This window comes from Cryptomeria japonica, chromosome 1, assembly GCF_030272615.1.
Source record: "Cryptomeria japonica chromosome 1, Sugi_1.0, whole genome shotgun sequence".
Lineage (NCBI taxonomy): Eukaryota > Viridiplantae > Streptophyta > Pinopsida > Cupressales > Cupressaceae > Cryptomeria > Cryptomeria japonica.
In genome coordinates, this window is record NC_081405.1 from 715,169,904 (window position 1) to 715,195,993 (window position 26,090).

Here is a 26,090-nt window from a genome sequence, read left to right on the forward strand (position 1 = left end):
CTTTCATTGGTTTGGAGGATACCATCACATGAGTTAGGGAAATTGCAAAACACATATCCAGAAGAATAAGATACCCTTGCTATAAAGGAAATAGTCAAACCTAAATGAAACACCAGGATAAATTAAGATAAGGAAAAGTACCTCAATCACATGTACAGAGACAAAAAAGTAACTGACCTAAGTAATCTTAAGTAATAAGCTATTTATAGATCCTAAAGTGAAATTAGTAAGGTTAAATACCTTTTTCACAACAATAATAGCGATGAAAACATGATTTCAAGGCAACTTAATATAATCATTTGATTTACTACATGAGGAGGCACAAATAAAATATATGAGCAATCATTCTATATTTTTGTAGGAGGTATTTGAAAGAGACTAATAGGAAGACTAGTAGCAATTTAGAGTAAATCTAAACATTATAAGGAAGAGTAGCTTGGAAACATAGAAGCATAAATTGTTTTCAATATGCAAGATCATTAATTGGGAAAGAGTCACGAAATAGGATTGAAAACAAAATTGGATGCCGATAAATATAAGTACCCTCCCTAATAAATCTATTTCTAGCCATAATAGTCAAGCAAATAAAGTTTAACAAGAAACATTGATCAGAACATCATGTTCTTTACCAATAGATGGTAGACATAAATACAAGAAATAAAAGTGTTGAAGCATTACAAATATTAGCTAGCATTATCTCACTTGTCCAAAAGAATGAGGAAGGATTCATTAATGAAATGGCCATTAACAAGATAGAGAGTTGAATAATTAGGAAGAGATAGATTTCACATGATACTAGGAGACCAAATTGGAGATAAAATAGTCAAATCATTTATCCTGGGTATGACACATTGCCTTAGAATAGATGCCAACCTTGGTTAATGGAATGGAAATCCCAAATAATTAATGAATAGTGAAAGAATTTAGAGACATCTATACAAAAATATTTGAATAAAATAAAGACAATTGGGAACAAAACCAAGGGAAATGTACATGGAAAGGATAAAGGGTGTCATTAAATTCAATGATAAGACTTTGCAAAATCAACATTTATGAATAAGGTTATTGCCATGAACACTCATCCCAATCCATGCCTTCTTAGATATGAATAATATTTTCAAGAGTATAATGGATTTTAAAGAAACCTATTTTCTTTGGCTAGATAATGAGTTGAAGTAAATGATGGATACAAAATGCAAAAACCTTGGTTATGATTTTGAGCGACGTATATAAAGGGGTATTTCATCACTAATTACATAATTGTTTAAGTTTTCTATCCTTAGGGATCCTAAGAAAATTTGTGGCATAAACTACCTGGTAGACCTAGCAAAGGTTAGGATTGACTCTATCCCACAAGGCCTTATAAAATTCACATGTGAATCCATCACTTCCCTAAGATTTATAATTACTAATTGAAAAATTTGCTTCTTAGAGTTCCACTAGAGTGAGGTGTTGGTCATAGAAGACCCATTGTGAAGTTGAAAGATTTGTGGGAATTAAATTCACATAGTGTTGAAGAGATTGATTAGATTGAGGTAAAGCTTATTGTGTCTAGTTTCAGTACTAATAATGGTATAGAAAAGATTAAAGAATGGAAGGATTTTTAAAGAGAAATAGTTAACATTCTTTAATGTGCTTGATATTTTGTGAGACTTGGTAAGCTCGAAGGGATTGAATAATTCCTTGGAAACCTTTTCCCCAATTTTAATCTAATGAAAGTGTGCCTTAAATTGAGCTCGCAATATGGTTGAGGTAGCCTTTCATAGATGAAACTATTTTCTTATGCATTGAACAGCTAGTTGTAGAGGAGGTAAAATTAAACCACCTTGAAAGGCCTTTGGTGATCTCTCAAGGACTCACTTAATCTAATTCTCCACTCAACATAATTAAAAATTGTGGTAGTTGCAAGTGCTAGTAGAAAATAAAGTTTTAATTATAGAATATGAGAGTACAAGTCAAAAATATTTTATAGTGACCTCTATTGGTTCTCTACCCAAGGACACATGTGTGGGTCATGGACAATATCATTACACATTAGGATCTTGTACAAAAAGAGTATGAAATTATGTATCGGAAAATTTAGAATCATAAATACATGGGTTTTGATGCATTTAAATCTGATATCCAAATAACAAAAGTTAACTAATTGTAAATACGAAATAAAAAGACAAGAGGAAGGAAGAAAATGCTAACAATGGGTCCACGAATGAAGACTATCTTCTCCAATAACCTACATATAGGACAAAAAGAAAAAAATGTTGGGGCTATGTTTTAGAAGTTTGCAATAGTCAAACACCAATTTTGTTGTTTCTACCTCCACTAACAACTGAATAGATAGATCTTGAATAATATGATAAACAAGATAAAAAATGAATGAGATAATTGATATACTATGAAAATAAAAAAATGATGAAATGCAATAGAAAGAGAGAACAAACTCCCCTTCCACATCCCAAAAGTATAGTGCTTGCTGGAGTGAAGATGAAGCATGAAACCCATTGAAGAACAAAGCAATGGTGATGGTAATGGAGTCTCAAGCATAAAGAGAAGCTAGATAGCCAAGATAGATTTATAATGCAAAATAGAAAAAATATTGATGTGAGAATGTATAAACATGCATGAGTGAGTAATTAGATTGATTAGTGAGACATTAGATTGCAAAATGAACTCCAAAAAGGCTATATTGCAACTCAGAAGGAAAATTGACATAGGTGAGTGTTGCAAGAGCTATTACAACTATTGTCAATATCCGTCTTCTTAGTGTTGTCAACTTATTTCTCCAACCTTATAAATTTCTTGCAGTTGTAGAATACATGAAAATAACCAAAGATCTACATTATATGTCAAAAATCAGCTCCTATCAAGGAAACAACAAGCAAGATTTCACAATTTTGTTCAAAATACTTAAAATATGTAGCTTGCAAAAACATATCTATATATACTTGCAAACTATTTCCTATAGAAGGCATGAACCTTCATAGAAACAACCCCCAGCTTGATGGATTTCATGTTCCAAACTAGAGCCCAATACCTACCCAGAGCTATGTAGATTGATTGGAGGTTTGTCCTCCATGGAAATCGCTCCACTAGTTCCTCTTCCCCTTCCCCTGCTACCATCGAATGGAATATTGTTCTCCATGGGTGTCATTCCTCTGGTTTCTCTTCCCCTACCCCTACCCCTACCCCTGCCCCTATTAGTTTCAGGGATTGGAGGATTGTTCTCTATGGGAATAGTTCCTCTACCCCTACCTCTACCTCTGCCCTTGCCCCTATTAGTTTTAGGAACTTGAGTATTGTTCTCCATAGGGATAGTTCCTCTACCTCTACCCATGCCCCTATCAGTTTCAGGCAATGGAGTATTTTTCTCCATGGTAACAGTTCCTCTACCCCTACCCTGCCCTCTACCTCTGCCTCGAGGGCTTGTTGTAAAATCAAGGATGTTAGAATATGTTTAAGCTTCACCTCTAACCTACAGATTTAAGGGTGTTATTGCAGCTCATCCATGTGGAATAATTGTCAGCCTAGTTGAACACGTTGGAGCTGTAGTATTGTTAATGTGGATCTCCATTGTATTGTTGAATTCTTTGTTTATATTGTCCATTGTACCTTGGATCTGTAGAAGCTTTAGCTGTCACTTGCATATAGATGTAAGGGTGATATAGTAGCTCTTCCAGTCATGTAATTGTCTGCCCAATCGAAAATAATAAAATTTACTTCTAAATATATTTATTCACTCAACGAAGACAAAAAAATATTTATTTCTTTATTTTACATTGCTATAATGATTTACATAATAATATTACAAAAATATCTTAAAATAAAAGAAAAATGTTTATTTATTGTTTTAAGAGTTTTGTATATACAAATTTAAAAATTAACACTATTTCATCTGAATAGGTGCATCAGAATTCTATTGATTAGAAAATATGCATTGGTTTTTCCAATTGATTATCTTAGAAATCCTAAGAATTAGCCTTGTTCTATCAATAAATTTAATGGTCAATGGCCAGATTGATATCTCTCAATTTTGACTCTACAGGACCTAGGCGGACCTCCCTTTACAATGCCTATGAATTTAATATGTTTTATACTCATATTTTGTTTTATACTAGATAACTCCCAATGAAAATATACCAATGAAAGATTGATCAACCTTAAATTTGTCTATACTCTTGGTTTAGCACCGTTCATTTAGCAATTGAGAGAAAATTTTAAATTAAACCCAATCCTGACAACAAGAAAGTAAAACTAATTTTAATTATTTGATTGTTTCATAGTCAAACATAGACCCTTCAATAGATTGGTGCCTAGATCATAGGGTAAGGAGTCAAATTTAGATCATGGATATATTCATCTAATATAACCAATTCTAATCATTAGATTATTAACATTTATGCATTACATAAATGAATCTAGTAATGTAATCACAAAATCTTACAAATAGATCCATATTGTTCCTCAAACTCACAACAATCTACAAATAGAATTTAGTTATTGACCTGAAATAAACCCATACACAATTAACAAAACCCCAAGAAAATTGGAGTGTCAAACTGTAATACCATTGTTATTATTAATTCATATAAAGTTCAAGATTACAAAGTGGAGAAGATTTTATAATATTCTCATTGTTCATTCAAAATTGACTCGAATTGTTATCAAAATATATACATTCTCTGCAAATGACTCTTACTTCTATGTTATAGACTATTCTCTATCTACCTGCCCAAAAATAAATTTATGTACCCTTTGCAATGGTATTGATTTTCCTTTTATAAAACAAAGGAGCAAACAAGCTTCAAACCATTTATATGTATCAAAATCTGATTTGATAATCTTCAAAATAGTAGAATATACCTTAAGAGTCTTTTCTTATATATGAAGAAAAAAACCATTTACATCGTTGGAGGGAGAGCTTAGTTTATTAAGATAATGTGAGATTTGGTGTAGACTAAGTATTCTCTTTAAATTGTCTTTGCTTATGTGTAACCAAAATGACGATTGAAAGTTGACATGTAACAAGAAGGAAATGAAATAACCAAGGTACTAAAACTTGATGACAAATCATGGGCACCTAGATTATGTATATTTAGTTGCCTTTGATAATTGTAGGGCACCTATGATCAGAGTCATCTGGAAAGGTCTCATCCATGATAACTAACATATAATGTAATTCTACATCCCTTTCTATTCTTTTCTTAATCATAGCTATGAAAATAACCAACAACATGAAAGAAACATAAAGAAACTAAAAACTAAAAAATGATAAGAATGCAATTTTGAATATAATCTCTTTCTATTGAAGCTCACTAGGCATGCATGACCCAGAGGTTTGACAAGGTTTTATATTCTACATAGTATAATTCAAATGCATACTTTCCTTCTCTTGCTCAAACACATCTTCTAATAAATAAGTTCATTCTTGATAGGTGGTCGATGTAACTCTGGTCAGCATACATTATGTTGACAATATTGGCCTATTTCATCCCATATTAAAGTGCATATAACTTGTCCAAATCAATACTCCCATTCTCTATGACCTTTTCCTCATTATGATTTCAATAATTTTTAGCAACACTTGTTCAAATTATTCTTTCCATTCATCATATGTCTTCTCAAATCCATTAGGGATAGTGAATCAAAGAGATTGAGAGTAGAGATAGGAACATGGTCTCAGATGGTGAGAAAAGTTGAAGAGTGAGTAGCTTGACTTGCATATGTATAATTAGTTTGAGCATTGATTATTTGTGTTTTTCATATTGTAACATCATAAATTGCACCTTGTGCAATTCCATGTCACGTACACATCTTCACTTCAAGCTGATTGGGATCATTCGTTGCTTGTTTGTTCTTTTGTCCATGTGGATTGCCTTTTCAGCTTAGAAATTGTCTTTTATTGAGCATGTTGAATAGTTGACCGATGGACTCTAGCACACCATGGAGACATCTAAGCACCGTGCCAGCACCCCATGAATTTGTCAATCCACAGGTGGCCATTTGAGAATTACACCTGCACCCTATAAAAGGTTTTAACACCTCTTTCAGTGGCCACCCATGTTGAGATCACTTTAGAGGCTATATCTCTTGCATTTTGAGTATTTCTTCAGGGTTCTTGATCATTTGAAAGTTTCTTGAGCTCTTGGTATCCATATCTTTTTATCACACATAGGTTAGTCTTGCATTCAAAGATAACCATTGTTGTAGCTCCTTGGAGAACTCATGGTACGATTTTTATAAATGTTGGAGGGGAGTTCACTCTCTTCTCTTAGATTATTTATTTATCGTCTTTCATCTAGATTGTTTAAAATCTAATTATCTATCTGTTATCTTTATCATTTCATTTCCATCATTTCTACTATCTGGGTTATCCATTTAGGTGGAAACACTGAAACAGGTGTTTGACTATGGAAAACCTCTAAACAGAGCCCCCAACATTTTCATTTCTTATTTGTGTGTAGGTTTGTGATCGTAGGAAGATACTCATACTGCTGGAGGCTTTAATCATGGACCGGTTATAAGCTCCTCTTGGTCCTCTCATTTTATTTTGGTGTTTCACATCTTGTATTGTCTACTTAGTTTATTACCATATCATTTGTTCAGTAGTTTAGTCATACTTGTTTCTTTTATACGACTTTTGTGTTCTATCTGTATAGGACGTTAGCACGACATGTTGGTTTCCTAGGTCCACATGTTCGTCCTGAGGATAGAGACTTAACTAAGTCGTCTAGGAGTCTTGTTTGTTGCTTGTTAGTTTAGTTTTGCATTTTCATCCCCTGACTCACGTTTAGCATCGTTTTAAGTGAGGTAGAGTGAAGGTAAGTTTGTCCATTGAGGTTCATTAACTCGAGGGTGACAAATCCCAGCCTCTACACATATGTAGATCTATCCCTTTAATTCTGACACTCTTTTAAACATATAATTTATTCTTTTTCAAAAATTTGTTTTAGTCTTTATAAAATCGATTTGTTAAAATATATAATATGTATTCACAAATACACACATGCATGTATGTATATGAATCTATATTATGTAAAGCATCTAAATCTCTGTAGACATTATCATAACTGAATCATCTTATATTGCTAATTTGTCACATTCAACATGAAATATATGAAAATTATATCATACTTAACCAACACATCATCATTTTATCATCCTCCTTTTTATATTTAATTTAATATATAAGAAATATTAATTATAAGGTTTGCTCATTATTACATGAGAGGTAAAGGCAAATTAATTTGTATGATATTAAAAATTGAATATCCCAAACTTTGTTTTAAAATTTCAAATTTTTAATGAGAGATAGAATATATTATTTATATAAATAATAGAATTTCTTAATTAAAAAGTTCTTTTGTATTGTGTTAAAAGTTTTGGTGTATTATTATTAGAATGGACAAGAAATTTTGATAGCATTATAAATTACAAAAAGAAAATCAAATCCAGAGTAACATAAATTAGAGATTGTTGTTAATATTTCTTGTTATTTTTTTCGTTAGATTTTTATTCAAAATGTCAAATTTTTAGTTTTTTTTCTAATTTTTTTGTTTTTGTTTTGATCTATATCCCCCAATATGTGTATTATATGTTCTAATTAATAGAGTTATGAATAATTCCTAAATTTGTATATATAAAATTATTTTTTTCATTATATTTAAACTTTTTTTATAATTTTAATAATCAAATTGTGAAATTAAAAAGAAATACTTTCTCTTTTCTTTTTCTTTTTGATAAATTTTGAATCATGATTTCATCCCAACCATGACTACTAAAAAATAGCAATCATAAAGGGGTTTGTATCTTTGTGGCAAGAAAATAATATAATTTGATTATAATAAATTGACTATTAATAGTATATTTTTTAAATATACTATCTTTTTATTATTTAGAACCATACAATTTTAGTAATTTTTATAAAAAAATTGATTATTTTAGATGGAATAAAATGTATGATATTAATACTCTTCAATATTTATGAAGTAAAATATAAAATAATCAAAATAAAACATAAATAAATAAACAATTCTATTGAATTGAATGAGTCTTTATATATTTTCCTCCCTTGACTTAAATTAAAAAATATTTAATTTTCCTCATAAGTTCATACAATTTAATATGAAAAATATTTATTTTAAAACTTGAACTTTGATCTTGGAAGGATTTCTCTATTTTCATCATACAAAATTGATGATGGAAATAATAATAATAAAATTATTTATATTATATTTTTAAATTTGTGTTTTACAGATTTGTTTTATTTAAATACAAAAAATATATTAATATTGATAAAACCACACAATTGAACATGAAAAATATTTTCAAATATTGCAATAATTTATTTTTAAAGATTAAACATTGATCATGGAAAGATTTATCCATCTTTATCACACAAAATTGATGATGCAAGAAATGATAATAAAATATTTTCTATTATACTTTTAAATTTCTGTTATTTTATTCTCAAAAAAAGAGTTATAAGGTGAAGGGGCCATCTTATCTTTCAATTAGTGTTGACTAGATCTACTTAATTAAAAGTCCACTAAAAAATCATCCTGTGGGTCCATATTTGTCCTTGGTATATCTAATAGTTGTAAAACGTGTTACTAATTAGACCAATTATATAATTTAACTTGTACTAATAGACATGATTGTTGGAGTATCTATGCATAAGTATTGCATGCATTGTTCAAATAATGCGGTGGTCAAAGCAAACCATTAATGGGGCAATAGGGAATATGTATGACACTTCAATACAAAATGACCACTTTTTGATCCTTGTGTGCATAACGAATCCCTAAAAGCTGAAACAATAGCTTTAGGAGATTTAAGTTGACAACGAAAAAATCTCGAAATTTGATCCACCGTTTAAGAACTTTGAGTATCCAAAATTAGCTGGAATGTTAAGTTGACTACTTGAATGCTTCACCTATATGATTTAGGGTTTTAAAAGAATAATATAATATTATAAATTTATGATTATATAACTGGAAGAGTTATTATATCACCCTTAACATTTATCTACAGGTGATAGGATTGTATTTCAAAAAGTCCTAATCTTGTTCAGGGTGCTATGGACAAGTTAAAGAACCATGAACCCAACACTTCATTAGGGCTTCAATCCGCCATTAACAATACTGGAGCTCCAGTCCCTGCAATTCGTCAAACAATTACTTGGAATGGAGGAAGTGCTGCTATATCATCCTTCGATACCTCTGCAAACCCTAGAGGCGGAGGTAGAGGAAGGGCCAGGGGTACAGGCAGAGGCAGAGGCAGAGGCAGATGCAATGTTCCCAGGCCTCCAGTGCCTGATATATCACTCTTCCATCTACAGGTGACAGGTGACGCCTCTGCAAATTCTAGAGGCCGAGGTAGAGGCAAGTCCAGGGGTAGAGACATTGTCCCGAGGCCTCCAGTGCCTGACATTAGACGAACAAGAGGAGCTCCAGTCCCTGCAGTTCGTCAAACAGTTATTTCAAATGGAGGAAGTGTTGCTATATCACCCTTCCATACGTCTGTAAACCCTAGAGGCAGAGGTAGAGGAAGGGCCAGGGGTAGAGGCAGAGACAGAGACATTGTTCCCAGGCCTCCAGTGCCTGATATATCACCCTTCCATCTACAGGTGACAGGTGACGCCTCTGCAAACCCTAGAGGCCGAGGTAGAGGCAGGTCCAGGGGTAGAGACATTGTTCTGAGGCCTCCAGTGCCTGACATTACACGAACAAGAGGATCTAGAGGTTTCTATGTATGGCATAGAAAGGTACATAGAAACGTCTCTAGCTCTGCAGAACCCATGGAGAACAATTCTCAAATGCCTGAAAACGGCAGCATTGTTCCCCATAACAATGTCATTATCGCTTTGCCTTCAACTAGCAGGGCCATCAATCCGCATAGCTCTGGGCAGCTATTGGGGTCTAGTGAGGAACACAAAATCCATCAAGCTGGAGGCTGTTCCTATTTAGGTTCAGGCCTTCTACAAGAAATAGTTTGCAAGTATATTGGAAGGTACTGAGAACACTAATATTCCTTTGAAAAAAAATGTTTTCATTTCTGATCTTTACATTGCAACTGCAACATTTCTTACAGTGCTGATGTCTAATGCGAGTTGATTTTGATACGTATTCTCTTGGTGGGGCCTCCCTTGTGGCCTGTAAAATCGATGTAAAATTTCTTATGAGATTTAGTTTTGTTGAATCACATAAATAATAGCTTTCTTTCTCCTTTGGCCATTTTATCACAGTCCATTGCAGCACTAACAGCATTATGGGTTGGTTTTGTATTGCATGGGATATCCATATTTGTTAGAGTGCTTTAGCAGAAATTTTGTTACGATACTACAAGGATATTTTCATCAGCTACCTCCACAATTGATATTTTCATGACGGCTACTTCACAGATGGTCATGAATAATTGCTTTCGGCCGCCCATTGTATTGCGATTAGCTTGTCTTCTTAAACAGTTTCTCTGAAGTTCGATGTTTTTATTTTTTGTCTTCATATTTTCAGTTGAATTAATGTTGATACTTGTAATGTCTGAAAATCGACATTTTTAGCCTTTCATGCATGGTGCTCTGTAGAGATAAGTGGTAGAAGTACATTTAATCCTAGAACGAGTGCTGAAAAATGGAAGGTAACCCTAAGAAAACCCTAAGAGCACGATAATTGTAGTGTGGCAGACGATAATGGGGGAAGCATATCATAAGAGCAGCTAATGGGGGAAGCATCATGACGATCTGGAGCACATGTTTTCTGAAACAACTGTTAAATTATGTTTGATAGCCGAAAATTTGTAACAGCTTAAGCAAATCAAGTTGTATACCGAATTTCTTTAGGGAATTTTCCTTCCCCAGGACTATTAAGTGTTATGTCATGGCTGTCAATTTTGTTTTGTTGATAAAGTCTATTAAGAGCTGCTAAACTAGCAGTTGTATCAAGAACAGCGTCGACTACTGCATTCGCAACCATCACGTTTAGGAGTCTATATATGAATGCACGGGAGGATCTGAATGATTACGTATATCCAAGGTAAATTAGGAGTCTTAATGCTAAACTAGCAGTTGTATCAAGAACAGCATTCGCAACCATCACGTTTATATATGAACGCACGGGAGGATCTGAACTACAATCAGAATGCTAACCTATTCGGTGGTAATCTGATAGAGTCTACTAGCAGCAATTGACTGTAAAAGAAGTATAACTCAATCATAGAGTTAATAATTGAATATTAAAATTGAGGGAAGGGATGCAATATAGCTCAATCATTGAGTTTATAATTGCCTATAAAAACTAAGTGAAGGGATGCAATGTGTGTCTTCCTGCAGGGATGGGTCTCAATCTCCTCTGATATTGTGTGACTTGTCGTTATATAATGAAAAAGTTGGATAAATCGTTACTACTAATTTAAGAACTGAAATGTATGATATTGACAATATTTTGTAGGCTAAACACATTGAGGTCGCTATATTATTTCATTTGGATGGTTTTCTTATGGTTTTTTAAAGCTTTGGATGGAAGGTTTTGAATTTAATTTTGATAAGGAGAGGAAGATTTAGTTGAAGAGTTTTAGGAAAATATTATTGTATTAATTTATGGGTGTTAGTTGTGTTTAATTTATTTTATAGAAAGAGAGATGGATATGGTTACCACCAAGCCAATTCAAGTTGTATGGATATTTAGATATTGAAGTTTTAAATGAATTTTTTTATTAAATAGTTTTATTAATATTTTAAGTTTAAGTCTTTTAATTTTCTTTTTCTTAACTTATATTTTTATTTTTATTATGTATTCAGTTTCATGTTTTAGGACATTTCACTATTAGACTTATAACCAATTTCAAAGTTCAATCTGGGCTTAATATTTCAAATGCAGAAGGTATGAGTCAATGTGTATTGATGAATTGATAGAGACACATTCAAGTAGAATTACATATTTAGTTCCTTGGGGATCATCATTTGTCATTCAATTCATAATCAAATCATAAAAATATTGTAAAGGGGACAATATATAACAATTAATTGACATGTAAATTGATTATAAATTGCAAAGTAGAAGATAGATTGTCTGTGCAACATGGTCCTATCGAGGAATGGAGGAATTCCACATATACTATGCACAATCAAGGTGGTGAGAATGGACATCAGGAATAAAAAAATAATACCTATTCAATGCATAGGTAAATAGTTGCATCTATCAAATGCTAGCTCAACTATACTAGGATTTCAATTTTAGGCACTCTTTCATTAGAATAAATTTGGTGAAATGGTTTGCAAGTAATTTTTGAATCCTATAGTGTCAAAAATTGTATACACCTTTGTAATTTTACCTACATATTTGGTAACCACTTTCGTGTCCATTCCCATAGCACTTGATTAGGCTCACTTCATCCCTTGCATCAGCCTTTTCCCTTTTAGGATGCTCAAGGCCCCCTTTTTAGTAGCTCCCTCGTGGTGCCAATCCTGTTAGCCACGTGTCTGCCTTGTCTCATGTTGTTTTCAAGCGTGATTCATTTGGACACTAGTGCGGCGTGCGGACGTTCATGCACCATGCATTCATCCCACGACATCTTAACATTTTAATGATGGTTCTGAGTGCACCTTCCCACTTGTCACTTGCACACGTCGATGAAAACGACCTCGAATATTTCAAATGGCTCACCAGCCCTCTTTTCCCTCCTCTTCTCTCTTTTAAATATATCCTCTCTCTTCATTCAAGCTCTCTAGATTCTAGACAATCCCTCTTATTCTTTTGGCTCTCACAACTTTTTCCAGCTCTCTCTCGCTTGCTACAACAGTCTCTATTTTTCTACAACACTCTCAAGCTCTCACAATATTCTTTTGCAACTCTCTTGGATTTCTAAATCCTCTTTGGTAATATCTATCTATTTATCTTGTCTTTGGGCATTTTTAGATTTATCACATCCCTTTTCTATCATTTATCATTTATCTTATCTTGCATTTATCTTTTATTCTATCAATCTATCTTGGTGGTTGTGGAGGTGGAAACACCAAAACAAGGATTTGACTAAGGCAAGTCCCCAAGTAGCCCCAAACATTTTTCCTTTTTGGCTTGTGTGCAGGTTGCCATAGAGAATATTTATCTGGTTGGAAGCTTCACAGCGTGCCCCTATTGTTTGTCTAGTTTCTTCCCTTTTCTCTTCTTTCACTTTATTTCCTAGTTGTCTATATTTTTATATTATCATACTTCTTTCATTTATCTATATGACTGTCAGTCCCTTCTCTGTAGGGTTCTTTGATTTTGTCCGTATAGGATGGTAGTGCATCATGCTGGAGTCCTAGTTATGTGTGTTCATCCTAGTCACAAAGAAATACCAGAGCTGTCTAGAAGGTCTGTCTATCTTGTATTATCTTAGTTCTATATCTTGTATCACTTGGCTCATCCTAAGCGCCAGTTTAAGTGAGGTAACAGTAAATAGTTTGTTCTATGAGATTCATCATCTTAGAGGTAACAAATTCCCACCTCTACAAATCCCTTAGAGCTTATCGATTATCCCAAAGTATCAAGCATATCAAAGCATCTTAACTATTTCTCTCTAAAAATCTTCCCACTCTATAAGTTTCTATATACCATTATTAGTAGTCTTTTAGGTACAATAAGATTCACCTAAATCTAATCATTATGTTCAATAATATGTGAATATGATGGCCACAAATATTTCTAGTTCAAAATGGGCCTTCTATGTTTTGGAAACTATGGTATTGTCATTATTGTAAAATGTAAATGTGAGCTAGCGAAATGGTGCAAATGGTTGATAGTTGTTTTATCAAATGTGTGTTGTCATTGATGCTCATGCTTGGATGTCCACCCTCATGTTGTTGATGTCTATATCTTGTTTGATATTTTTGATGAGGTGATGAAGTGTCGATGATGCAGTGATGTGTTATGTTGATGAAGTTCATGATTGGGTATCATGCCTTGTCTGTTGTCAACATAGATGTTCACATTATGATATCATATTATGATGAGAATTAGAAGTTTTATGTTGAGGATTATAAGCATTAAGATGAGGATAAGAATCATGGTGATGAAGTGGATATGGTGATGATGTATTGTGCATACAACAAGCTCTTGTTTTATCTCTCTTGGTGCTCCTAAGTAAGGAAATGGTGCTACAATGATGTTTTAGGTTTCTATAGGTTGATGAACCATGGAAGTGTAGAAAGGTGCTTTCAAGTCTATATTGGGGATTTATTTACATTCCTCCATGCTTGAATATTTGGTCTTATGGTTTGTGATTTGAGGTTTATGTGTTGTTGTTGTACCCTATTTTTTGTTGAGAAAATGGTGTCTCAACCTTGCATTTACATGAGGTTACTATTTATAAAAAGTTTTCATTTCAGCACAAAATGGTGCAAAATTCTCCCCAAAGTGTGTGGTTGGCTAGACAAGAATTCTGGTAAACTTTTGTCACAAGGTCACAACTAATTTTGAAGATATTAAAGATTTTCTTTTGGAGGCGTACAATGAAAAGTTTAAACTTCATTTTGAGGACTTTAGAGGCCTTGAAACATCTTGAAAAGTGGGTGTAAATGATTTCACAATTTACAAGGTGATAGAGCAATTCACGATTTTTTTGTCGTTTCAAACGGTTCATCAATCAGACACACGGTTCGCATGTTATGACCTCCAGAAGTTTGTACTCCTGAAATAAGAAATATAATTTGTATCGGACACATTAATGAGTTGTAAAAGGGAGGGTCATGTGTTGATATGTGTTTTAATATATCATAGAGCATCTAGATTGGAGTTAAGGTCGGCTATACTTTATTGGGTGGTTTCAGCCCATGGTTTTTTAATATCGTTTGATTGTTTCTTGTATTGTATCTCCTGTATATGAGGTGCGTGAGCTACAAGTTTTGTGTAAGAGTCTTATGGGTATTGAGTTACCTTTGAATCTTTGATTAGTGGTACTCCTACGAAGAGATTTCTCTACAAGTATATTGTAATCTATTTTTAATTACTGAATAATATATTGGGTGACTTTTGGAGTGTGGGGTTCTGCTCCCGAAAGGGTTTTCCCCATGTAAATCTTTGTGTTGTGGTATGAATGTTATTTATGAGTGTTTTTGTTAAGTTTTTGTAAGTATTGTGATGATCTGAAAATGTTTTGCATTACCCTCCTCTCAAGGTTAGTGTAAGAAGTTGTTATGCTACTTAACTTCCTTACAAGTGGTATGAGAACTTGATCACCTTTGGTTTCAGTTGTTGGTTGTTCGATTTTTTGAACTAATCCAGGTTTGAGTGGAAGCTTGTGCAAAAGACACTTTTTGATCTTGTTGCAGGAATTTTAAGATGGAAAGTTTGTCAGGGAAAATAGAAGTGGAGAAATTTAATGCAACAAATTTTGAGATCTGGAAGTTGAAGATGGAAGATCTACTAATAGATTATGATTCCTAGGATGTTGTTGATGTGAATGTCCAAAGGCCCTTAGATCCTACTACGATGACTCAATATGATTTTATGGACCAAAAAGACAAGGGTCTAATCAGATTGTTCTTGGAAGACTCTATTCTGATCAATGTCCACGAAGAAAACACTGCAAAGACGCTATGGACTAAGCTTGGTGAAATGTATCAATCAAAATTCTTTATTAAATCAAATTTTCTTGAGGAAGAAATTGTATTCCTTGAAGATGGAAGAGGGTGAACAAATTACATACCACCTAGAAGCATTGAATATGTTGGTGGCTCAATTAGTATCTGTCGGTGTTAAGATGAATGAAGAGGAGAAACGCCAGATCTTGCTCTGTTCTTTTCTTGATTCATGGGATTCTCTTGCTATGGCTATCGGTAGTAATTTTGTTGTTTAAAAGTCAGAATATGTAGTGGGTGGCCTACATGGTGAAGAGATGTGGAGGAAGGTATCTCCCAGTTCAAAGGAAGCCCTAACTGTTCGTGGAAGACCTAAGGAGAAAGGCAAGAAGAATGAGAAGTGCGATAAGTCCAAATTGAGAGGGAGATCAAAATTTACTGGAAAGTCCAAAGACATCTGCTGGAATTACGGTAAAATAGGTCACATTAGGAAGGACTACAAAAAAGAAAAGAAGAAGAAGAAAAAGAAGTTTGATTTTGATTATGAATCCAAGAAGGAAGATGGTGATGCATTTATTGTAGCTTTGGTGACTCATGTAAGTAATGATGTTTGGTTAATTGAGTCAGGTGCATCTTTTCATATGACTTCTAATAGAGATTGGTTTGTTGAATATGAAGAATTTAATGGAGGTAAGGTGTAGTTGGGTGATGATTCACATTTAGACATTGTTGGTCAAGGTAAAGTTAGGATAAGATTTTTTGATGGTATTGAAGAGGGGAAAACATAGCAAGGTGGATTCAGGTGGTTAGTACACAAACAAAAAACTAAAAGATATTAACACATGAAACATGCATAAAACCACATAAAAACATGAAGAAAAATTATACCTTGCTATTTTTACCTTCTCCTCCAGATTGAGCTTGATGAAGTGAAGGCTCCCTTTGATGATGCTCCACTTGATGTGCTCCTTTCATTGATTTAGATGTGGATTGATCTCCTTTGTGCTCAACAAGTTAGTTTGATGGATTTGATAGGATTGGATTTGAGTGATGGATTATGAATTTGATAGATTTGAGAGAGGATTAGAAGAGGATGAGAGAAGAAATAGGTAGCACAATAATGCAAGAGAAGTGGATGGTTTGTGAGGATAATAGGCTCCAATTTATAGATTGGAGAAGGCCAATGGAGGGCCAAGATTGATTTGATCATGAAGGGTTGAGATTGATTTTAGATAGAAGGCATGGATCAGGGGTGCCTTGGGAGAATAAACTGGAATATAAAATTCCTTGGAAAAAATGGGGGAGAAATTTGAATTTCAAACTTGAGGAATTAAAAATTCCAAAATAAGGAGGCATTGAGGGATTCAAAGAAATTTGAATTTCTTTGAGAGACTCAATGTTGATGTGACATGAGTGGGAACTAAAAATTAAGGGATAATGATAAGCATGATTATGAGAGATTCTAGAAAGGATTAGTTAGGCTAAGTGGGATTAGGAAAAGTGATTTATATGAATCACATGACTAGGTTAATTAATTAAAATTAATTAACTGAGTGGGTTTAGAGGAAGTAATTATTGGAGGGACTTTAGAAGAATAGGGGAATAATTAATCTATTTGATAAATTAATTATTGGACAATAGTGGCAGGATTAATTAAATTATATTTAATTGATTCCGAGAAGATTAAGGATAACACAATTAAGTCAATTAATTATGTTGATAGGCTTAAATTAATTAAATATTAATTTAATTAATTTTAGGTGTCTACAGGTAGAATAAAAAGAATTAATGGTGTGTTGTATATCCGTGGATTAAAACGAAATCTATTATCTGTGAGAAAACTGATACATGTTGGTATGCGGGTAGTCTTTTCTGAAGCAAGATGTAAGATGATTAAGGGTGTTATGGTAATTGCTAGAGGTGTCAGGTTTGACACTTTATATAAGCTAGACACGTACACTATTGAGTGTAATAATACTTTTGTAAAAAGTAAATATGTGGATAGGAGTATGCTAAGTGGTGTTAGTCTAGAGCAAAAGTTTTGGCATGAAGCTATTGTCACTGCTTGCTACCTGATTAACAACTGTCCTACATCAACCCTTGTTGATAAAACACCTATGCAAGCATGCTCGGGTCACAAGCCTTCATTGAGACATCTTAGAATTTTTGGTTGTGAGGCATATGCATACATGTCAAAGGAGAAGCAAACAAATTTGGAGAAAAACGTTGTGAAATATATCTTCATAGAGTACCAATTATGGTGTGAAAGGATGTACAAGCTTTGAGACCGTGTTGCAGAAAAGGTAATTCACAGTAGAAGTGTTATTTTTATGGAAATTAAGTCTCCTTTTGTTACATTGCAGCTAGGACAGACTAAAAAAGAAGATGTTATTTAATTCCCTTCTACACTCGAAAGAGTTGAATCAAGACCCCTACATAGGCAAGAAGTTGAGGAGAGATTGTCTAGCTCTGAATCTTTAGAAGAGGAGGAAGAACCTCCAACTCAACTTGTTTGAAGGTCTACAAGACATAGACAACCACCTAAAAGGTATTCACTTGATGATTGAAGATGTAATTTTTCTTTGAATACTAATGTGGATGAACCAAAATCTGTAGAAGAGGCACTAGGCATGAATGATACAGAATCCTAGAAGATTGCCATGGAAGAAGAAATGACAGCTTTGAAAAAGAATGACACATGGGATCTTATACTGTTGCCTAGAGGACAAAAGCATGTTGGTTGTAAATGGGTGTTCAAGAAAAAGATTGCTTCAGATGGAATTATTGAGAAGTATAAAGCGAGGTTGGTTGTAAAAGGCTACTCTTAGGTTAAGGGTGTTGATTATGGTGAGATATTTTCTCCTGTGGCAAAAATGAGATCCATTAGATTTTTACTTTCTACTACTGCTACTTCTGAATTAGAGGTTGAGAAATTGGATGTGAAAACTACTTTCTTTCATGGTGATTTGGAGGAGGATATTTATATGACACAACCAGAGCACTATATGGTAAAATGTAAACGTAATTTGGTCTATAAATTAAGGAAATCCCTAGATTGCCTCAAATAGAGTCCTAGGATATGGTACCAGAAATTTGATACATATGTGTTGAGTTTGAAATTTGAGCATCCTAAATCAGATCATTATATTTATTATAAATTTGATGGTGGTGATTTCTTATACATTGCATTGTATGTTGATGATATGTTATTCATTGGTAAAGGGAAAGGTATGATTTCAGAACTAAAGTCTCAGCTCCCTACTAAATTTCAAATGAAAGATCTTTGGGCAGCAAAGAACATTCTTGTGATGGAAATTAGAAGAGATAGAGAAAACAGAAAGCTATGGCTAGGCCAAAGTAACTATGTGAATTCAATGTTAAAAGATTGAACATGCAGGATTATATACCATTGTGTGTTCCTTTTACAGTTGGAATGACATCATTTATTGCAGATTGTCCTACATCCCCATCGAAGATGTAAGACATGAGCAGAGTGCCTTACCAAAGTGCAGTTGGAAGTTTGATGTATGCTATGGTATAATAGACCAGACATTGCCCAAGAAGTAGGAGTTCTTTCTAGATATATGTCTAATCCTAGTAGATTTCATTGGGATGCAGTCAAAAGAGTCTCCAAATATTTGAAGGGTACCTCAGATTATTCTTTGTGTTATCATGGTAATTTAGTTGGAGACGTCATTTGCCTTGATATTCATGGTTATGTAGATTTAGACTGAGTAGGTGATATTGATAGCAGAAGATCCAACAGTGCTTATGTGTTTAGTTTATTTGGTGGTGCAATTAGTTGGATGAGTAAGCAACAGGCTGTGGTTTCTTTATCCACAGCTAAAGTAGAGTATATGGAAGCTACTGATGCTTGTAAAGAATACATTTGGCTGAAAAGACTATGATCAGACATTGGAATAAAATGACGGGTCGTGATAGTTTATTGTGACAGTCCGAGTGCGATCTGCCTAGCCAAGAACTCGACATTTCATGCCCGGACTAAGCACATTGAGGTATGGTCAAAGATGGTAGGGTGAAGCTGGTTAAGGTAGAAACTTTGATGAGTGTTGCAAATTATTTAGCTAAGGCTATGAGCACATAGAAGTTCAGATGGTGTTTGGAGTCTATGGGTCTTATGGCCCCTAGAAATTGATTCATTTTGTTGATACTCCATTTGCTCTTGCAAGGTGTTTGACAAGTGAGAGATTTGTTGGGAAATTGGCGTTTCAACCTTGCATTTACATGAGGTTACTATTTATACTAATTTTCATTTCAACACAAAATGATGTGAAATTATCCCCAAAGCTTCTCGTTCAAACTTAATTTTGAGGAATTTAGAGGGGTCCAATGAAGTGTTTAAAACTAATTTTGAGGTCTTTAGAGGCCCCAAAATAGGAAATATAATTTGTATCAGACACATAAATGAGCTCTAAAAGGGAGGGGAACATGTTGATATGTGTTTTAACATGTCATAGAACATCTAGATTGGAGCTAAGGTCGGCTATACTTTATTTGGTGGTTTCAGCCCATGGTTTTGTAATACTGTTTGTTGGTTTCTTGTATTGTATCTCCTATATACGAGGTGCGTGAGATAGAGGTTGTGTGCAAGATTATTATGTCTATTGAGTTACCTCTAAATATCTGACTAGTGGTACTCCTATGAAGAGCTTTCTTTGCAAGTATATAGTAATCCATTTTTGATTGCTGAATAATATATTGGGTGGCTTTTGGAGTGTGGGTTTTTTCTCCCAAAAGGGTTTTCCCCACGTAAATCACTATGTTGTGGTATGAATGTTATTTATGAGTATTTTTGTTAAGTTTCTATAACTTTTGTGACAATTTGTAAAAGTTTTTGCATTACTCTCCTCTCAAGGTTAGTGTAGGAAGTTGTTCCACTACTTAACTTCTTTACATTTTTTTAGGTCACTGATGTTATTGTAGATGGTATTTGGTGAATGCAATATGTCGGTAGTTTTGTTATTGGTTATGATTGGTCTAAAAAATTCTCTTCATTGATGTTTTTTATATATTGGCTTGGTCAATGTGTTTAAATTATCTATACCTTATTTTATATTTTAGGTGATGAAGTGATCCACAAATTCGTTTGAAATTGATTTATCTCATGTAATTGTTGTTTGGGCTTCCAAGTATGACAAAATCTATATCAATTTGATTGCGGTAGCTTTTTTTGGCATGATACTTTAAGAAAAGAATTTGGGAGTGTAGTTGGTTGTTTATGGAATGTCTCTATCTGTTCCACATTACTATGGTTTATCTTTTTATTTTCGCATCCTATTTTATGTTTCCTTTTAGGGTGATTTATGGTCATTTGGGTAATAGGGCATACTCTCTTGATTGTGATTTGAATTTGGCATTTTACACTATTGCAAGGTGTGCACCCTTGGTCTCCGTGCATTGTGCAATGCAACACTTGGGTTTGTGACATGGCTTAACCACCTCCTATGGATTCTATAAGTCTAGTGGTTGTATTGGGCATTAAGAGGTCGATATTTTAGTGCAACAACCACACTTGTAACAAGTGCTATCAGAGCTTGGTCACAAGTTAAAACCCCTCACTTGTTCTGGGGGGGATTGTTGGAAGGTGTGCACCCTTGGTCTCCTTGTGTTGTGTAGCACAATGCTCGATTTTGTGACATGGCTTAACCGCCTCTTGTAGATTATATAAGTCTAGTGGTTGTATTGAACATTAACAGATCAATATTTTGGTGCAATGACAACCATACTTGTAGCATACACTAGCATTAGAGGATGTGATAAGTTGTATTTGGGTCCCACCATGACTTTTTCAAATCTACATTGAGAATTTATTTGGAAGATGTGCTTTGGGTTGACTAGTTTTTGTGCTACACTTTTTCTCTATATGTTACCATTTTGTTAAATTGAGAGGATGTGTGCCAACATGTTTGATTTTCTAGGCTAAATAGAAAGATGTAATAGGATGTTTTAGATCGTCTCAATCACCTAGCTTGTATTTATTTCAAGTTGCAATATGATTTTGTGAAAGACTTATTCTAGTCATTGCCTATCCCTTGTTCTAACCAACTTAATTGGTGGTTTGAGGTCTCATGGATGGTATATATAGAAGATAAAATTAATTTTAATGGTGTGGAGTGTGAAATATGTCAAGTTGATTAAGTAAAAGTATGTGGTGGAAGTATTGGAGATAAAATTGTCCTTAATGTTTACTTGATATAGTGAGTCAAAAGAAGCTACATTCAAGGAGATTGTTGGAATTATTGAGCTAAAGGAATATTTATTGTAATTCATATTTTTCATTTACCTTGCTCAGAGATAAAGAATCTCTTTAGTATTTCCATTGTATCTTTCTAGGAGATAGTGAACTTCCTCCAAAATTCTTTTCTGGGAGCAATTTGCTTAATTAGGCAATGAGCTTTAAAAAAAAATTGTAATCTTGTTCATGTAATTTTAGATAGCTCTCACCATGGTTTTTCCATTCTTGGGTTTTACATACAAATATAGCATTCTCTAGTGTATTGGTGTTCATTATTTTATCTTTCATTGATATTGATCAAATTAAGAATTTTGAATTTGAATTGCGATAAAAAAATTAAGCTTTAATTAAGACTAATTCACTCCTCTTAGACTTGGTGTGTGTTAAACAATATGAACAACAACTCACTCTATTGGAACTCTAAGAAGTAATCCTCAAATTATTTTCTCCAATACTCACCACTGTTATTAGATCTGAGACATTTTGATCTTTTAACTATCTCATTTTTAACCAAGCTTCTCCATTTCTTAAATGTTTCAAATACATCAGATTTCTGCCTAAGGAAGTAAATCCAAAACTTCCTAGTTGCATCATCTATGAATATAACACAATACCGAGAGCCACTGAGAGAAGATACCTAAGCGGGTCCCCATACACCTGTATGCACAAGCTCTAAATTTTCATCTTTGTTTTGCATCCCATCCATGAGAAAACTAATTCTCTTTTGTTTTCCATACACACAACTTTCACATAAATCCATATAAATGCATTTCAGACCTGGTAAAACCTTTTTAGAATGAAGTACATTCATACATTTTTTACTCATATTCCCAAGTCTGTTGTGCCATAGTGTTGTGTTATAACTTGCAACAACTATTTTAGTTTCTTCATGTGAACCTATCGTAACTGTTCCTAAATATGATTGGGTTTTCTTTGTAACAAATAAAGTACAAGGAACAATATGACCTATATAAATATATAAGGTGCCTACTCTCATAGGTTTTGCTACTATCAAGGCACCATTTTAAACCTTCCAATTTTTATCATTAAATGTCACTGCGAAACCTTCATCACCTAGTTTCCCTGCTGAAATTAAATTCCTACTTAGCCTTGGAACATGCCTTACCTCTTGCAGTGGCCAATGATTCCTATTCTACAACTTAATCTTAATTCTTGCATTTCCAACAATCTGACAGGGTTCATTATCTGCCAAATAAACTAGCCCAAAATCTCCTTGGACATAATCAAGAAAATAACTTCCATGGGGTGTAGCATGAAATGAAGCCCCTGAATCTAAAACCAATGAGCCATAAACATTATCTAGGGAAAGAATCAAAGCATCTTCTTTAGATTTATTACTTACCACATTTGTTTCTTTGTTACCTTCTTGGTTATCTCTTTCTTTATTCTTTTGAGACCAACAATCTTTCTTCAAATGACCTAGTTTCCCATAATACTAAAAATCCTTCGGTCCTCTGGATTGGGATCTCTTGTCCTTTGATTTTCCTCGTGACTTCCCACGACCTCCATAACCTTTTCCACTCTCCTTTATTCTGCCTCTTCTTTCTGCATTCAAAATAATACCTAATGTGGATCCACTTGAGCTTTTTCTATGAATTTCCTCTCAGAATAACATCAACAACTTCATCAAATTTTAGGGTATTTGAATTAGAAATAGAGTTACTAACCCTAATTACCAAACTTTTCTACCTTTAAGGCAAAGAACATAATATCAAGAGAGCTTTAAGGGCAAGTGCAAGGTAATGAGTCACAAATTCGCGGAAGTCCGCGCATTGGAAAATGCGCTCTTATAAACGGGGGCCCGTTTTCAAAAAACGGGGGCCCGTTTGTGCTTCGGGCTCCCGAGCCGAAAGGTAACGGGGGCCCGCTTTTAAACAAAACGGGGGCCCGTTTTTTAGAAACGGGGGCCCGTTTCTAAAAACGGGCCCCCGTTTTGTTTAAAAGCGGGCCCCCGTTTCCAAATGGCATTTTTCCTTTTTTTCCACAATCCGCCCTTGTTTGAAAACGGGGGCCCGTTTTGTGGAAGTTGATTCCACAACCTGCCACTTGGCTCGGGATTAGGCCCGGGATAGGCCTGGGATGGCCACACCTGAGACATGGACCTGCAAATTCAAATCTCCATGAATGAAAGCACAAATATGAACTTCAGAAATAGTTTACGCGCCTCTAATTAGAGAATTTTTATACGAAATTAAAACCCATTTCAGATTATACTGTCTAGATTCTAAATATGTAAATTTATTTAAAAATTGATTATTTTAACTATTTTTCATTTAATTTATACTATATCGGGTCCATAAATTTGAAATATTAACTAATTTTGTTAATTTAATAACTTTTTTATTTTAAAGAATTTTGGAAAAAAAATTATATGTCATCAATCTACACAAAATTCTTTTGTATTTAAAAAAAAAAAAAATCAAAAAATGTTAAGTTTACATCAAATTATGTGGGTCGTACACGTCAAATTTTTAAAAAGATAATTACGGCCATTAAAAAATTAACTAAAAAAAAAATATTAGAAAAAAAAATACAAAAAAATATGCTCATCAATCTTCAGTGTGTTACAAACCATTTCCCAAAACGGTTTGAGAAAATAATTTTAATTGTGTCAAAAAGTGTGGGTCGTACACATGCATGGTATGGTCCTGAAATAGGCATTTTTAAAACATAGTTTTCAGAACTCCATTTAAAAAGTTATTTTCTATTATGTGGGTATTAAAATAAATTATATATTTGGAAACTAAACTCAGAGGGCTATCTTTTATATTACTGACTTTTTCCAAGATTCAATCTCTAAGTGTTTCAAAATTTAAGCTCAAATGAGACAAAATCTGAAAATCAGGGAAAACACTTCCACTTTTTGGCCAAAAAGTGGACTCATCTTCTTGCACTGACCCTTAACTTCTTCATCAAAATTTACCTTTAGAGAAGTCAACTGGACTAGTGATTGTATTAAACTCATTTAAATGATCTGTCACAAATCCACCTTCAATAATCTTCAGATTAAATAGATGCTTCATGAGAAATACCTTATTTGAGGTTGAGGGTTTTCCATACAATTTAGCTACTACTGACATAAGTTCTACAATCATTGTTATACTGATTGCTACAGATGATTCCAGGCACATTTGAACGGTTCCAAGTACCTTTCTATCCAAAATATTCCTATCCTCATCACTCATTGTGCATTTCTTTGTTGTTCCTTCCAACGGCCTCCATAAATCCTTTCGATAGAGATAATCCTTCATTCGCATCTTCCATAAGTGATAGTTCTGCTCATAGAATTTTTCTACCTTAATTTACCCTCATGTGCCATTTCTCCCACTTAACTATGAGACTCCCACTCAACTATCAAATCTTGCTACAGATGATAATCGAACACAACTAGCTCTAATACCACTTGTTAGGAATTGCAAGTAGAAAATATCAATTATATACAGATAAATATTAAACACGCGAATGAAAAACACATAAATAATAACAGCAAAGAGACAATACTTAATGTGGTTCACCCAATCTTGGGCTACATCCACCAAATAAAGAGCCCAATAAAATTATCTAGTAAATCAAAACTGATTACAACTAGCAATCCCCTTGCAACTCACTACCATGGGCAAATGATATAAAATTTTCTATAGGAAACCCTAACCCTTAGCCTTTTATCAATAATTATGTCGGTTACAAAATTAGGGTTACAACATGTTATCCAATATAAAAATAGAACCCAATGCTTTTATAGAATAATAAGTCTTTTTGGTGTCACGGGGTGCTGCCCTTGGACCATGCAAGGGGCGCTGCCCCTTGAGCCCATCTTGGGGACGCTTCCACCAAACATCCATAAAAAAATATGGGGGGAAATCACACCAATAGAAGTAGGTAAATTTCACCTTTGAGTCTGATTAGGCTCCATATAACAACAAAATTTTTGTGAATTTTGCTCAATAATATTACAATAAAAATGAGGAGAGTTGTAAGAAGAATATCAACACTAATTGGTTAGTGAATTTAAGAGACGCAACCACTAGGTGGCCTAGGTTATTTCATTGTAATTTCAAAGATGAAATTAGTGGCATGGCTACATTGCTCAGTAGGATCAAGGGGCTAAAGAAATTAAATGCCTTCGAGGAATAAATGTACAAGTAAATTCTCATCATGAGGAAAGGTCCACAAAGACATTTGTGAATAACTCTCCGAAGTAAACACCACCCTCAAATCATACATTAATTCATACTTGGTATAGATAGTTTCCTTGATCAGGTTATT